Source organism: Nycticebus coucang, chromosome 3, assembly GCF_027406575.1.
Source record: "Nycticebus coucang isolate mNycCou1 chromosome 3, mNycCou1.pri, whole genome shotgun sequence".
Taxonomy (NCBI): domain Eukaryota; kingdom Metazoa; phylum Chordata; class Mammalia; order Primates; family Lorisidae; genus Nycticebus; species Nycticebus coucang.
In genome coordinates, this window is record NC_069782.1 from 43,058,218 (window position 1) to 43,072,599 (window position 14,382).

The window sequence follows — 14,382 nt, forward strand, 5'->3', positions numbered from 1 at the left end:
GCATGCTTTACATTGTAAAATCTCTCTAAACAACTTTCTTCAATAGAAAATGAACCATTTTTTCCCAGCAGAATTTTTAGGGTTAAGAAGGATTTTAGGAACTTACATGATGGCATTCTGTCATGCCTCAGCAAAAATACTCATAGAGAGTCTTTTCGGACTTTCATTTTATGGAAAATTAGAGGTGATGAAGAATTTGGGATCATTTTTCCAGGATAGATTTCTAATTTCTTGCTTCTTATACCATGAATTAGCCAGGTAGCGAGGCTGAGATCAAATCAAGAAAATGCTTACATGTCTTCATTTTTAATTTTTTAATTTTTCTTCACTTTGAATGGATAATTTTAATCATGAGGAAATATGTTTTTCACCTCTAACAATTTTTTTTTTGGTTAAATATCAGTGATGGGGGTTCTACTGAAGGCTGCTAAGACCTCCTTGAAGTCCAGAGATTAGAGAAATAAGACATATTTTTTATTTGGGCCTTATTCCCTGGATTATCCACCACCTAGCCTTCCACCCCAAGGCACAGATGCCACTTGTTCTTTCAGACTATTCAAATTTAGTGAAAAGGAAATAAAGAGAAATGGTAAAATATTAAATACAGTAGAACCTCCATAGTTGTCCACTTCCCTACATTGCCTATCTCTGTAAGTTGGCTAAATTTTCATTATCTGGATGTGCACCACCTGTACATACCCGGACAGCAGGCCTAGCTTCTGATGTTCACCATCTCTGAATGTGGACCAGTTTGTGACAGTCCCTTACAGACGTTCTGCTGTACTAAGATGCAAATACAGTGAAATATTCTTTATGTCCTAATGTCTGGGCTAAAGTAAATTTGCACAGTGTCTACCACATAGTAGCTATTCAATAAATACCTGGTATATTAAATGAATAAGTGTTAAAATAAAGGCGGTAAATTGCTAAATTGGTTCACTTGAACATTTGTTGCTGAACTCGTTGAAAGACACAAAAGGTAGAATTCCTTGAAAGTGGAATACAGTCTTGAGTGGTGAAGTCAGCCACTGGGATAAAAAGCCATCAGAACCGTTAGAGACTCCTTAGTTCTCTCCTCATTTCCTTCATTGATGCTGATCGAATTGGCCTCATGTTCTCTCTCTCTGGGCAGCCATTTTCTCTACACATCTGCTTTCCAGATAGACGTGTAACTGAATAGTTATCTACTCATTTTATAAGAATTAAATACACCAGATCTTCTGAATTATAAGCACAATCATTCAGGAGCATCTTTTCTATGAAATAGCTGGTTCAACACTGGTGCCCACGCCTGTGACCATTTTGCTTTTCACTGTCTAACTCTGGGCAGCACTTTCCCCTCCATCTCCTTTTCCTTTGCTCAGGAGACTACTGCCAGTTATCACCCCACTTTCTCTGTATTTTATAAACTATCTTGACCTCTTTTTAAATTCCTCATTTATTTATAATCCAATTTTCTTTCCTTTAGCATTGATATTCAAAGAAAATAAATACTTTCAAAATATTCTAATTGATTTAATGTTTAGACCCCTCAACTATCATTTTCTGCCATTCTTCATGTCAAATATCTAATTTTACAAATCATATGATTTCACTATCATTTTGTGGTTTTCAAAGAATTGAACTTGCTCACCAAACACCATTTAAAGCATTGGCTCAGCATAAAAATGTATTGCGAGCCCCAAATACATATAAAGGGAACTTCCGAAGCATAACACAGTCGAAGTTAGTGATGGCCTGTACTTTAAATGAAATCTTTAAAACTAGCTGAAAGGCAAGGATTTTTTCATTTATAAAAAGAAAAAAATGGGTTTGGGAAAAAAATTATTCCATTCCTTTCAGGACATATTTTACAAAGTAAATTAACCTACAAACCTAAGATTTTGACCATTTCCCCTGGTTTAGACCCTGTCTCTGTGGAGTCTGCCCTGTAGGAAGTAAGAATTAATTTTATGGGTCAAACGTTCTCTGTAGTTTTTCCACTAGAACTAATGTTGCTTTTGGTTCTCTTCCAGTGCCTGAAGTAATCACGACATTCTGTCTTTCCAGGGTTCAGAAGACAGTTATTCCCTAACTCTCACTTAAGTGTACACATTAACCTTAGAGTTTGGTATATCATTGGCAAACAATGTCTAAACAAAAATAAAGCTATGAGAGCATTCTCTTGCTAGAATTAGAATATATATAAACATTCATTTATAAAAACATGGGGAAATATGAGAAAAGATTTAACTTACTTGTACCAATAAAGTATCTTTCAAAGTAAAATACTAATCGGAGTAGTTTCTATGGAAACCATAGCAAAAGGACAGGCTATGATTCTTAAAGAAATGTGTTTATTAGACATATCAAATGTTAAAAGTATATTTGTTATTCAGAACACTCTGTGAAACTAAAGATGCAGCTGAGAAAATAATGAATTGCACAAATTATGGATGTAATACCTTTTACTGTTGCAGAGATCGTTCATTATTTGGCAACTTTGGGAAGCTTTTAAATTAATAGACATCCATATCCTTGACATCCTCAATTAACACTATTGAAATTTTAATTTCAAAAGTGTGTAAGTCTCACATTAGAGGGAAAATAATAGTCTAAAATGCTCTGTGCAGTCTTAGGAAATACAAATATGTAGGAAAAATCTAAAATCCAAATTTAATTTAATTTCAATGTCTTCCATGTTTTCTCCTTTTTTTATTTCAAAAAATTAAGGGGGCACAAGTATTTTTCTTACATGCATAGGTTTTTATAATGCTTAAGGCACGGTTATTATTGTGCCTATCACCTGAATAGTGTTTCAATATTTTCATTTTTTATATCAATTTTATGTCTATAGTTTTACCATATTTTGTATTGGTAAAGTTGTTTCCTTGCTCTTATAGTGTAGAGAAGTGGTTCTTAAGTTTTAGAGTGCATTGCAATCAACTGATAAGCATATTTAAAATGCTGGTTCTATGGCCCACTCCCAGTGATTCGGAATTAAGTCTACTGTAGAACCCAGGAATATGTATTTTTGTGGGTTGGTTTTAGACCACATGTTCAGATGTTCCTCAAAATATCTGTAGAACAGGAAATGAAATTTGTCTTAAAAGGCATGAAAGTAGAAGACTATTTTAAGATCTGCGCAGCAAGAAACACACGCCAAGACATGAGGCCGCTGCCTTCATTATAAAATGACTGAGATAGCCAGTATACATCAGGGCAATGGCAATCATGTCCTAGGAAACTAAAGGACTGTTGATATTTGGTATATGCATTTTCTGAGTCACTTTGTTTTAATAAACATGTAAAGAAATTATGATAATTTGAAAGAAAAAAATTGTTTTAATGTTAAGTACTATGGTCCTAACACTGTAATATCTTATTACAAGAGATGGGAGAAATTTCTGGTATTGAAATAATTCACTTCCTAAAGGTAAAGGGAATGTGATTCAGTATAAGTTGAGCCTCCTGGGCAGATTTACTTAGTAAGTAGGTAAGTTTATAGGAAGGTATAGTTGATTTATTTCTATATATCTTTAGTGTTGGTGACACTGAGGCAAACTTCCCCAGGGGAAAAAAAAGACTAAGATGTTCATAGCAAAATAAGGTCTTCAAGACAGAGTCCTAAATATTACTGTAATGTAATATTTCTTCTGTATACAATGAGAGGATGTTGACAAAATTGGCCTGGAAAAAGATTTTATGAAAGGCTGTTGTTTAGAAATCCAAAACTTTAGTAGCACAGGGTTACATATAAAGATCAGTAAGATAATCTAATCACCTCCAATTTACTTCATAAAATTGTGCTTATGCCTATGACTTAGACCAAAGAAGTAATTTGATTGGTTAATGAAGAGTCTACGAATGATAATTAAATTTGATGTTATTCATTAGTTAAGACATTTAAGCAGATACTTTACAACCCTAATTATGTATTCTAACATATGTAATAGTTACAATGTGATCCATGTACTTTACTGTTGAATTAGGCATATATGAAAGAATGAGTCACAGTATGACATGAAGAAACAACGATCTGTGACAAATTCTATGTCCCCCTGACCCCCACCCAATAAAAATGCTCTTGCTAAGACATCATCTGTGCGGCAGCCCACAGGAGCAGAGAGGCAGACACCATGGCATATTCTTTTAGAATGCAAGACTGCCCAAGATCATCTACAAATAATGAACCATCACAACTTTGGGTTTGATGGAATACAAAATCAGAGTGAGAGAAGGCAAACAACGTATTCAGTGGCCAGTGTCCCACCAGCTAAACCAGCACTTCAGAAACATTCACACTAGTTATAGTTTCAGAAGATGTGACAAATACTCATTTTCCTTTAATATCAGGAAAGAAAAATTGAAGGTTTTTCAACCTTCTACACAAATACATCCCTCCCCCTACATATCCCAAGATGGAAATGGAAGGGGAGTTGATCATTTGCACATCTATTAAAAATTTCTGTTTTCTCCAAATACCTTAATCAGGCAGTTCCAGCGCAGTTTGCAGGAATGGAGGCAGGAGGCGAATGAGCAGCCTTCCAACCTGAGTCCAGGCGTTTGCTGTTCAAGGTCTGGCAAGCTCTTGCTAGTTCTCCTGTTTCCCCTGGAGCGAGAGAGAGAATAATAGGAAGAATCAATGACTATGCCAGCCCACGACTCTGCACATGCCTTCACTATGGCCTGGGTATGGACTGTGTTTCTGCAGCCCATTCATTATTCACACCCTGCTCTAGCTGGCTTCCTCAGTTCTTGGTTGTGCTGGGTGCTCCAGGCTAAGAGCCAACAGGTATGAATCATACTGACATTTAAGAAAAAAACGTAGAAGAATAAATGTTTCCAAAAAAGCTACTTTTCATAGTCTTCTGACATCTCCTGTTCAATAGCATGGGTCTATAGAGGAGAAATGCCACGTGCTGCCGTAGCAGACACCCAGTGGAATTGCCAACAGCAGGGAATTATCTCTCAGCAATTCACACTTTGTTTTGCTAACAAGACTTCATGTTAGGATACTGGAGTGCTGTCCTTCTCTGGCAATGTTCCTCCACCTTTTCTAAAATTATTGAAAAGCTAACTGAGTCTATTTTGATTTGTGAATCTCTTTGTAAGCAACGGCAGCTGCAGCAGCTCTTATAAAAGGGAAAGACATTGCTATTTATCTAGGAAGGACGTTGAAATACCGCACACACAAAGCATTCGTGCTGCGGGAGCATGCCACCAAATATTTTAATAGTTCCCTTCCTTCCTAGCTTTCTCTGTCTTTTCCTCCCTCCCTCCCATTATATTATACTTCCTTTTACATTCTTTTCTCTTCTTTGTTTTTCTTTTTCTTTCTTCCTTTGTAAGAAACTATTTCTGTTCTCTTTAATATACTCCCTATTTTTATCTCGTCTTTAATATGAAGCTCAAAAATGATTTTGCGCTGTATTTTTATGTACCAGCCTACTATTGTATACTTGAGAATTTGAAGGAATAGTTTTAGAATATCAAATCTCAAAAAAAAAAAATGAGTAATAAAGTAGCCTAATTCTTTTACAAATGCAAAAACACAGGTAGGCAGAATCCAGGTCATCAGGTGAATCTTAGAGTGACATTAAGGACTGAGCCATTGAGTAGCAGAATATATATATCAAGATGGCATTTTTTACACTGTTAATTTGTAGTTTGTCATTTGTCAATTAAAATAAATTAATTAATTTTTAAGGAAAGAATTGAAGCTTTGCAGATTTTCATGGCTCTGATACTAATTAGATCATTCTACTGTTGTTTAGTTTTCAACTCCCTGGAGGAAGCTGACATGGTAACACACTGTTATTTGAGTATTCAAGTTTTCCTACTACACGATAAATGAATATCTAATCCCCTACAGCTTTCGTTATAGTCTGAATAGAATTTCACAGCTTCTTACAGTTAGTAAGGAGTCCTATTTGCCAACTAATGGACTGGAGTCATTCTGACAAGAATCCACGTAGGAAAATCTAGGGTTTACAAAGTTTAAGTGACCTTAGTCCTTAATTTAAAGGCATAGAGGCTACACAAGAGAGTTTTATTCCCTGAATGGCTTCTGAGCTACATTTTACCAGGCTGAGACAGACAATGGACGGGTCACTGCAACTTAGGCTGTTTCTAGGTACTTATTTATTATATGATTCAGCCAGCGAATATAACTGACTGTCTATTTTGGACCACGTTTGGGGGGAGTTAAGTCTTAGTGATGAAAAAGAGAAAAGATGGTTAGTTGCCCCTGAAAAAGTTGGAGAGGCAGACATGGAAATTAAATAAAATATTACTACTATAAATTGATACGTGCCATGGTGGAGATTTAGGATATATGGGGCACTGAAGAAAGATTTGTTTTTTCCCAGCCTCAGAAATAATTCTAATTTCTCACTCTCAAATAAGTAGGAAACATTATCAACATTGTGTGTTTGTACATGTCCATGTCTGTTCTTCAGAATATTCTGAAGCAAAGGTGATCAAACAGCAGTGTCCAGAGCTATTGCCACTGGGATTATTTAACGGTTTACAGCACAACTGTAGTTTTTCAGAATAGGATCCTTTGCAACAATGATTCCAAGGAGAACGTGACTTTCCTCACTAGAAAGCATTTAAAACCTTTCTCCAATAGCTGTAAGTTCCAGATTCCTCAGAGAGGATGAATAGAATCTACATGTTAGGAAAAAATGCATGAGTTAGCAGTGCACACCCATTTCGGAAGCCAAATATCAGATTAAAAACAGTCTGCCACAGGGCCTGTAAGGCTGCAAGTAACCGGGAGACTTCCCGCAGAGTCTGGGGCAGGAGCAGTGCATAACATAGATTAAAAACTACAGATGAAGCTCGAATCATTTGCTGAGTTCCATCAGGTAAAGGATATTAGTAGCTCCCACCAAAATCTCCTTTGCCATGTGTTGCGGAAAACCATGGGTTTTAAACTGAACACATTTTTCACGTAAATTCATTCTTTCATTCTTTCTGTAACAGTTTCCTAAATGCCTAGACTCTGCCAGGCAGGTGCCAAGCAGTGAGAGTTCACAGACAAAGGCGACAGACACCGCCCTCCGCCCCTAACTCCTCCTCCACCTTGATGTAGCTTTCAGTCTGAAGAAAGAGAGGCCTGACAAATACACACCTGCAAAGCATTATGTCTTTACATAACTGAAGTTGTGATAAGTTTGAAAAGGACGGGTAAAGATGCTGGAAAAGCGTAACTCAGGGACCCTCATCCAGAGTTGGCTTCCATGAAGAAATCACGTGCAGGTGAATTGTTGAAAATCAAGCAGGCATTGGTGGGGTGTGCAGGTGGGGGCAGGTAAAGGGGGTGGGGTCCAAGGTGGGGCCCATATGTGTGCGAAGCCTTGAAGCAGGAAGGAGCTTTGTAGGCTTTATAAACATTTAAAAGAAAATGCCAACATTTAGAGAAATGTGACAGGTGCGCCTCAACATCTGCTGAGAGGTCTCGGTGGGAGCCAGTGCAGGATGTAATCCCTGTAGCTGTTGTTTGAAGAATGGACTGGGATGGAGGTGAAATGAATGGGTAAAAAAATGTGGGGTAAACACATATCCCGTGGAATACTGCTCAGCCATAAAGACAAATGAAATAACGTCCTTTGCAGCAACTTGGATGAACTGAAGGCCATTATTCTAGGTGACGTAACTCTGGAAGAGTGAAATAAATGCTCCACCTTCTCACTTACAAGTGGGAGCTGAGCTGTGGCCATGACATACAGAGTGACATAAGGGACACTGCAGATTTAAAGGGGTGAGGGTGGGCGAGGGTGAAGGAGGAAAGAATATCAAATGGGTCCCATGTACACTATTTGGGTGATGGGCACACTAAGTGCCAAGACCTTGCCACTATACTGTATATACATGCAACAGAATTCAATACGAAAAATATCCATTGAGATAAAAAGAAAATACTAGGACAGTGGATATAAAGTGCTCTCCCTACAAAAAAGATAACTCCGTTAGGCAATACCTCTGTTGATCAGCTAAATTTAATCCTTTCACAAGGCTTGTAAACTTCAAAACATTGCATTGGGTGTACAAATACATATAATTTTATCTGTTCATTTAAAAAAAACAGTCTTTAGAGTTGTTGTAACTTATTGAAAGGGACAAATAAAATCAGACTGGAGGAAGCAAAGGTCTGAAAAACAGCAGGTGAAGAGGCTAACTTGAAGCAGATGCATTTGACCCAACGTGCCCTCTTAGATTTGAAGCTGAATCATTATTGAGCATGTGTAAGACACGATCATTTTTAGCATAGTCTCTTGATGTTTCCATAAAACTTTGAATCCTTTAGTTTAAATTTAGAGATAGCTACAGATAATGGACTGCCCGGTGCCCTTTATTTGGTGGTGAGACTTACAGGACTATAACATAAACCCAAATACCCTAGGTATTTATTTCATATTCTGTAATGCTAAGAGATTGTGCTTTTATGGCATAGAAGCAAATTCATAAAAACCCATAGGCAAAGTAAAAAGTGTAATTAGTTAGGAATACTAATTAATTTTTCACAGAATGTTTCTTAATTTATCAATTACTTTCTCCAAATGTACATATGTACCATAAATTTTATTGGAGTTCATAAAAATATGTTTAATGTAGCAAACAGATTAAATAATTTAAACAAATGAAATTAACATGTTTTTGTCTGAAGAAAAACTGCCAAAAGTTATTTGGTGCTAATGATGCCCATAATTCTGACTTCACGTGTGTTCATATCTTCCATAGGGTAATTTTTAAAAGGCAAATTTGAGCATTACAATCACATGGAAAATTAGCTTTATAGTAGCCTACGTAGGTTAAAACATTCAGTGAACTTTGGCAAAGAAAATATAAATGATTTGTTCATGATGCAGCATTACTTCAGGTTTTTGACCTTATGTATAAGCAAATCATAGATGATGTACTAGCAAGACATGAAAATTAAAGAATAATTACACTGGGATATTTTTTGTGTCAAGATGCCCAATAAGATAAGAAAAAGCCAAAGGAGAAAGGCCAAAAAGTGAAGGAGAAAATAGAAAAGACAGCTTTTACCTGCACCATTCAATGATTTTTATACCTAGTTAAAAAATAATTTAGAATTAAGTGTTTTAAAATTATATCAGAAACATAGAATGCAAAAAAATAAAATCCTTAATGCAGTATCTATTTCTTGGTTCTGTTATCTATTAATGGGGGACGGTAAGTCCAAGAAGTCTGCAAAGACCTTGAAATATCAGATAAACTTGTATGTGCATTTGTGCATTTCCACCAAATTCTCAAAAGGGATCAAAGATTCCTTTCCTTAAAAACAATGTTCAGAAATGGAAATTTACTTGGCCAAAGTCTTATAGGTAGTTGAAGCAGTATTCATATCTTTTGATTCTCAATCTAGTCAGCGAAAAGTGCCCTTTCTCTGCTATGTACTACGTATTCAATGTTAAACCATTGTGAAACGTCTTTCTCTCTGGAAACATCTTCCTACCCTCTCTGGAATTACAAAGCTAAAAGAGCATAAAATGCTTAGAAAATGGGTTTTTTTCTTTATTATTAAAATAGATTTTAAAATTTATTTCTTTAACAAAAATGTTAAAAATAAAATCCTTCACCATATTATTCAATGTGAGATGAAAGACATCTTTATATCATTTTTCTTTGTGAATTGATAAGGAAAGGTGAATTTGAAAGGCTTGACTGTCTTGTCTGATTTAATCCACAAAATATACAATTACTCTCTTTTTGTATTTCTAGAATCTCAACACAGACTATGTCCTGAATTTTAACAACCTGTTTTTGTTCGATTGATTGCCTTAGGATTCCTTTGTTTAGTGAGGACAAATGAATATATTTTTTTCTTTTGTAAGTTTATTTCCAAGAGTTTTGGACTTTTTTGTACGATAAATTTAGTTAAAGGAAGAATTTAGTCTAAAGATTCACTAAAACTAGCCATGATAACTGAGGAATTTTGAATGTGGATGATCTACTGAACAGTGGAAAGCGGTATGTTAGTTACTGAATAACTAATAACAGCAACGCTAGCAAAAGTTGACCACTGTGGGAATTTCGGTAAACTTTGGCCTAACGTGCAAGAAAATCTTTGGAAGCTTTCTCGCTTGGTGTTGCTGGAATTTGTGACTCTCACATGAAAGCTATAACCCAGCTACAACTTAACAATAGAGGGAAGTGGGAAGGGGTGGGTGGGTAGAGGGAGGGGGATTGGTGGGATCACACCTGTGGTGCATATTACAGGGGTATTTGCGAAGCTTGGTAAATGTAGAGTGTAAATGTTTTGGCACAGTAACTGAGATAACACCAGAAAGGCTATGTTAACCACTGTGATAAAAATGTGTCAAATGGTTTGTGAAGCGAGTGTATGATGCCCCATGATCATATCAATGTATACAGTTATGATTTAATAAAAAAATAAAAAAATAAAAAAAAAAAAAGAAAATCTTTGGAAGCATAAATGTGGGAAGAGGACACAGCAAGGAAGTGAAACGTCTCTCTCTCTCTTTCTCTCTCTCTGTAAACATATGCTTTTTAAGGGACTAAAGTTATAGCAATTGATTATATGCTACTATCTGGGTCAATCATAGACCCCAATTTAGCAATAATTCTGGATCAAATAAACCAAGAAATTAGAAGTTTAATCTGCACATCAATCAGCTGCACACATGAGAGCAAACATTTTGACAGTGTGAGTGGAGAGTGAAAATAGAAAGAGCAGGCGGTGCCTGTGGCTCCAAGGGGTAGGGTACCGGCCCCATACTCTGGAGATGGTGAGTTCAAACCCAGCCCGGGCCAAAAACTGCAAAAAAAAAAACCCCAAAAAATAGAAAGAGCAGTATTATGTGGGTGAGGTTAGAAATCTAGACAAATATAATACATCAGTAGAACCAGAACGTTGATACATTCTTAGATTTTCTTTAGTTTCTTGTTTGAGGAGCCCTGTTAATGTTTTTCTATAAAGCATAATTTATTAATGCTTATGCTATTTAATATATGCAAACTTTTAAACAGTTTAAAATACTATTTATACTGCTATTATAATATATAACTATTACATTTTACTATATATTCAAGAAACAATAAATGGAATCTTATATAAAAAAAATCTTTTGAAGGAATACTTTTGTAATGCTGGTGGGATTGCAAACTAATTCAACCTCTATGGAAGGAAATACGGAGACTCCTCAAAGAGCTAAAAGTAGACCTTCCATTTGATCTTGCAATTCCATTATTATGTATCTACGCAGAAGAAAACAATCATTTTACACAAGAATTTGCACTAGAATGTTCAATGCAGCTCAATTCACAGTTGCAAATACATGCCCATCAAGCCATGAATGCATTAATAAACTGTGGTGTATGTGTACCGTGGAATACTGTTCAGCCTTTAAAAAAATGTAGACTTAACCTATTTTGTATTTACTTAGATGGAGTTGAAGCACATTCTTCTTAGCAAAGTATCACAAGAATGGAGAAGCAAGTATCCAATGTCCTCAATATTAATATGAAACCAGTGGGCTAACAAACACATGCCCACTCAAGAGAAAAACACAATTATATTCAAGTTGGGGTGGGGGAGAAAAGGGAAAGGGAGGAGGGGCATTAGTAAGCTCTCATCTAATGTGCACAATGTAAGGGTGCACAGCCCACCCCCCTGGGTGAAGGGCTCAGCTTCAACTTGAACTTTACCTTAGACATGCAAAAAATGTAGTCTAATTACTTGTACCCTCATATTAATCTAAAATAAAAATAAATAAAAAATAATTTGAGTGATAAAAGAACTGAATTGTTCTTTTAACACTGTCGGGTTTTAAAAACATTAATTGATTAATTAAAAGCTGTTAGTTCTACCTCTTGGTTGTTATTAGGGTCTTTTTTCAAACAATTTAAGTTCAAATCCAGGCTTTTGTACCTCCTAGCTATATTCCTTGATTTCCTTCTCTAAAATAAACAAACAAACAAACAGAAAACAAAAACCAGGAACAAACAAAAATCTCCACTATCATTGCTGCAAGGATAAATGAAATCCAATCAAAAGGTGTAGCACACAGTAAGCCCTACTAGTGTTACTCCTGTTAATGTAATTATTCTTTTTAAAGTAAGGTTAACACAAAATCAAATTAGAAACATTCTTGACTACTTAAAGAACACACAGGTATGGTATATTGGAGAGTATATCATTGTACTGGCTGTTATTTATAGTTTTATATCAACATGGCTTTATCCCTCGTCCTGCCTGCAAGTCTCGTGAGGGCAACCTGTCCGCCTTCTCTCTGGCCCTGAGTTTCTCTCTTCTGCCTTCCATTATATTAATACGTATTTATTGAGTTTCTACCTGCAGCAAGAACTTTTGTAAAGTCTGATTTTACAGAAGGAAGACAAAGTCCATGTCTTCACAATGGTTAAGTTCTTATAAAATTCAGTTACATGGTATAACAATTTGCTACATTCAAAACTGATACCAGTGGTGGAATATCAAATACAAACATAAAGATGTGAACAGTAACACACAGTGTGCAGAATTTTTTTTAAAGATGTTAACTTCCACAGAAAGGGCAAGAACGCTATGAAAAATTTACCACAATAGGAAGGAAGGCAGAGTATACTGATGTTGGTTGAATGGCTATGTATTATGTAGAGGAAACCAATTCAAGCCTTTTCAGTTAAATAAGTACTAAACAAGCCAGGTTTGAGATGTTGGTAGGTAAGCCACAGTAAATATGTTTATAACGTACAGAAGCACATAAATGAGAAAAAGATAAAGCAAATTATAATTATTTTTAATGTTTGTTTTATAGAATAGCAGTTTATTTTGAACAAAATAGTATGTCTGATATTTTTTCATTACACTGTCAGCTTCAGAATAATTCAGATATGGGAAGTTATAGCAAGTACAATGCTATACACGAAGAAAGGTTCTACATAGCTTTTTTTGTAAGGATAACTGCAAACTTTTAATTCTAACTTTGGTAAATTATCTATTTTTTGAAAGTCACCTATCTTCTTCTAAGGATGGTTTGGTGAATGACAAGATAGTTTAAGTAAAAGACAATTGTTTCAATCTCAGTTAAGCAGTTAAATAAACATTTATCTGTTTCTTAAATCAAATGTATAAGTACATAATTTAATCCAGTGATTAAAGCTACTTAAGAATCAGTAACATTTTGAGTCTGTCAATTATATAAAAGAAAGGGAGTTGAGGTATTTTTGTTTTAGGTCCTAGAATTACATTATATTTCTAGAAGCATTGTATAGTACAGACAGCCACTCAAAAAAATGAAGTTGAAAATTTTATAAAGTTAAAATCAAGCCTAGTTAATGACTCAGGCACTTACTTATTGGTGCTACATAAATGAAATTATTAAACAATATGTAAAATTAAAAATGCTCAATCTAATTTTATTATTTTCATGTTATTTGAAATATGTACGGATAAATCAGTGAAATATGTTTACTTTTGGAACTTCAGGTGCTATAGAGTAAGAAAAAAATGCATAATTATATACAACTACTGTATTAGAATATATCTATTTCAATGCGAGTCACTGCATATAATACAATTTCTTGTATAAAGGAGTAAATAATCAGAATTTCCTAGTTGATGTCTTAGGTCTGCCAACCTCAGATTTCTAGTACATTGCTAAAGGCTATTAGTAGTGGATATCTTTCATCCTTATCTTATGAGAAAGAGAATACTATTTTTCCATTTTAGAAATTAGGAAGCTCAGGAATAGAATGATTATGTACCTCGCTTAAGGTTGTACTCATAGGAAAAAACTGAGCTGAGCTTAGAACCTTAGCTACCAGGCTTCAGGCCCAGGCTGTTCTATTTATTGGTGCATAGCTGAAAGTCATTTTTATAACACTGCTGAGTCAGTACAGGGCTTAAAATGAGCCTGATGACTTGTTTTAATTTAGGCAAACATCTTTGCTCAAAATGGCTAAAACTAAAACAAATTCCCATAATCTTGTTTTCTTTCTTTTCCATTTGGTCCTGTGTTCATTTATTCATTTTAAGTTGGGCTTATTGGAGGTTAACAACAGAAACCCACAATTACAAGTAACAGTTTCTTCAATCATGAGGACCCTGTGAGGTCATCTTTACTTCCTCTTCTCTTTCGGTAATTAGGCCCTAGTCCCACCAATTCTTTCTTCTATGGATCTAGTAGCAACTTGCCTTTTTTTCTCCATTTCCACCATTAATACACTGAAATTGCTGATTCAAGTCTTTCTCCCTTTATACTTAGATGCTGCAACAAAATCCAGAATAATCTTCTACTTCTATTCCATCCTAAAAACCAGTATCAGATTAATTTTTCTAAAATACTCGATTATCCAAGGATTCCCATAATTCTATAATTATGGGGGGAAAGTGTCATTGAATCTGAGATC

At 35.3% G+C, this 14,382-nt stretch overlaps 1 protein-coding gene across 2 annotated transcripts in view; it reads right to left on the reverse strand.

Moving 5' to 3' along the window:
- Window positions 1–14,382, reverse strand: part of SYT1 (synaptotagmin 1) — a 599,049-nt gene that overhangs the window by 479,037 nt on the left and 105,630 nt on the right. For both annotated transcript variants that reach the window (XM_053584516.1, XM_053584515.1), the window contains exon 2: window positions 4,465–4,591. The gene's annotated coding sequence lies outside the window, so the exon portion shown is untranslated. The remainder of the gene's footprint in view (window positions 1–4,464; window positions 4,592–14,382) is intronic.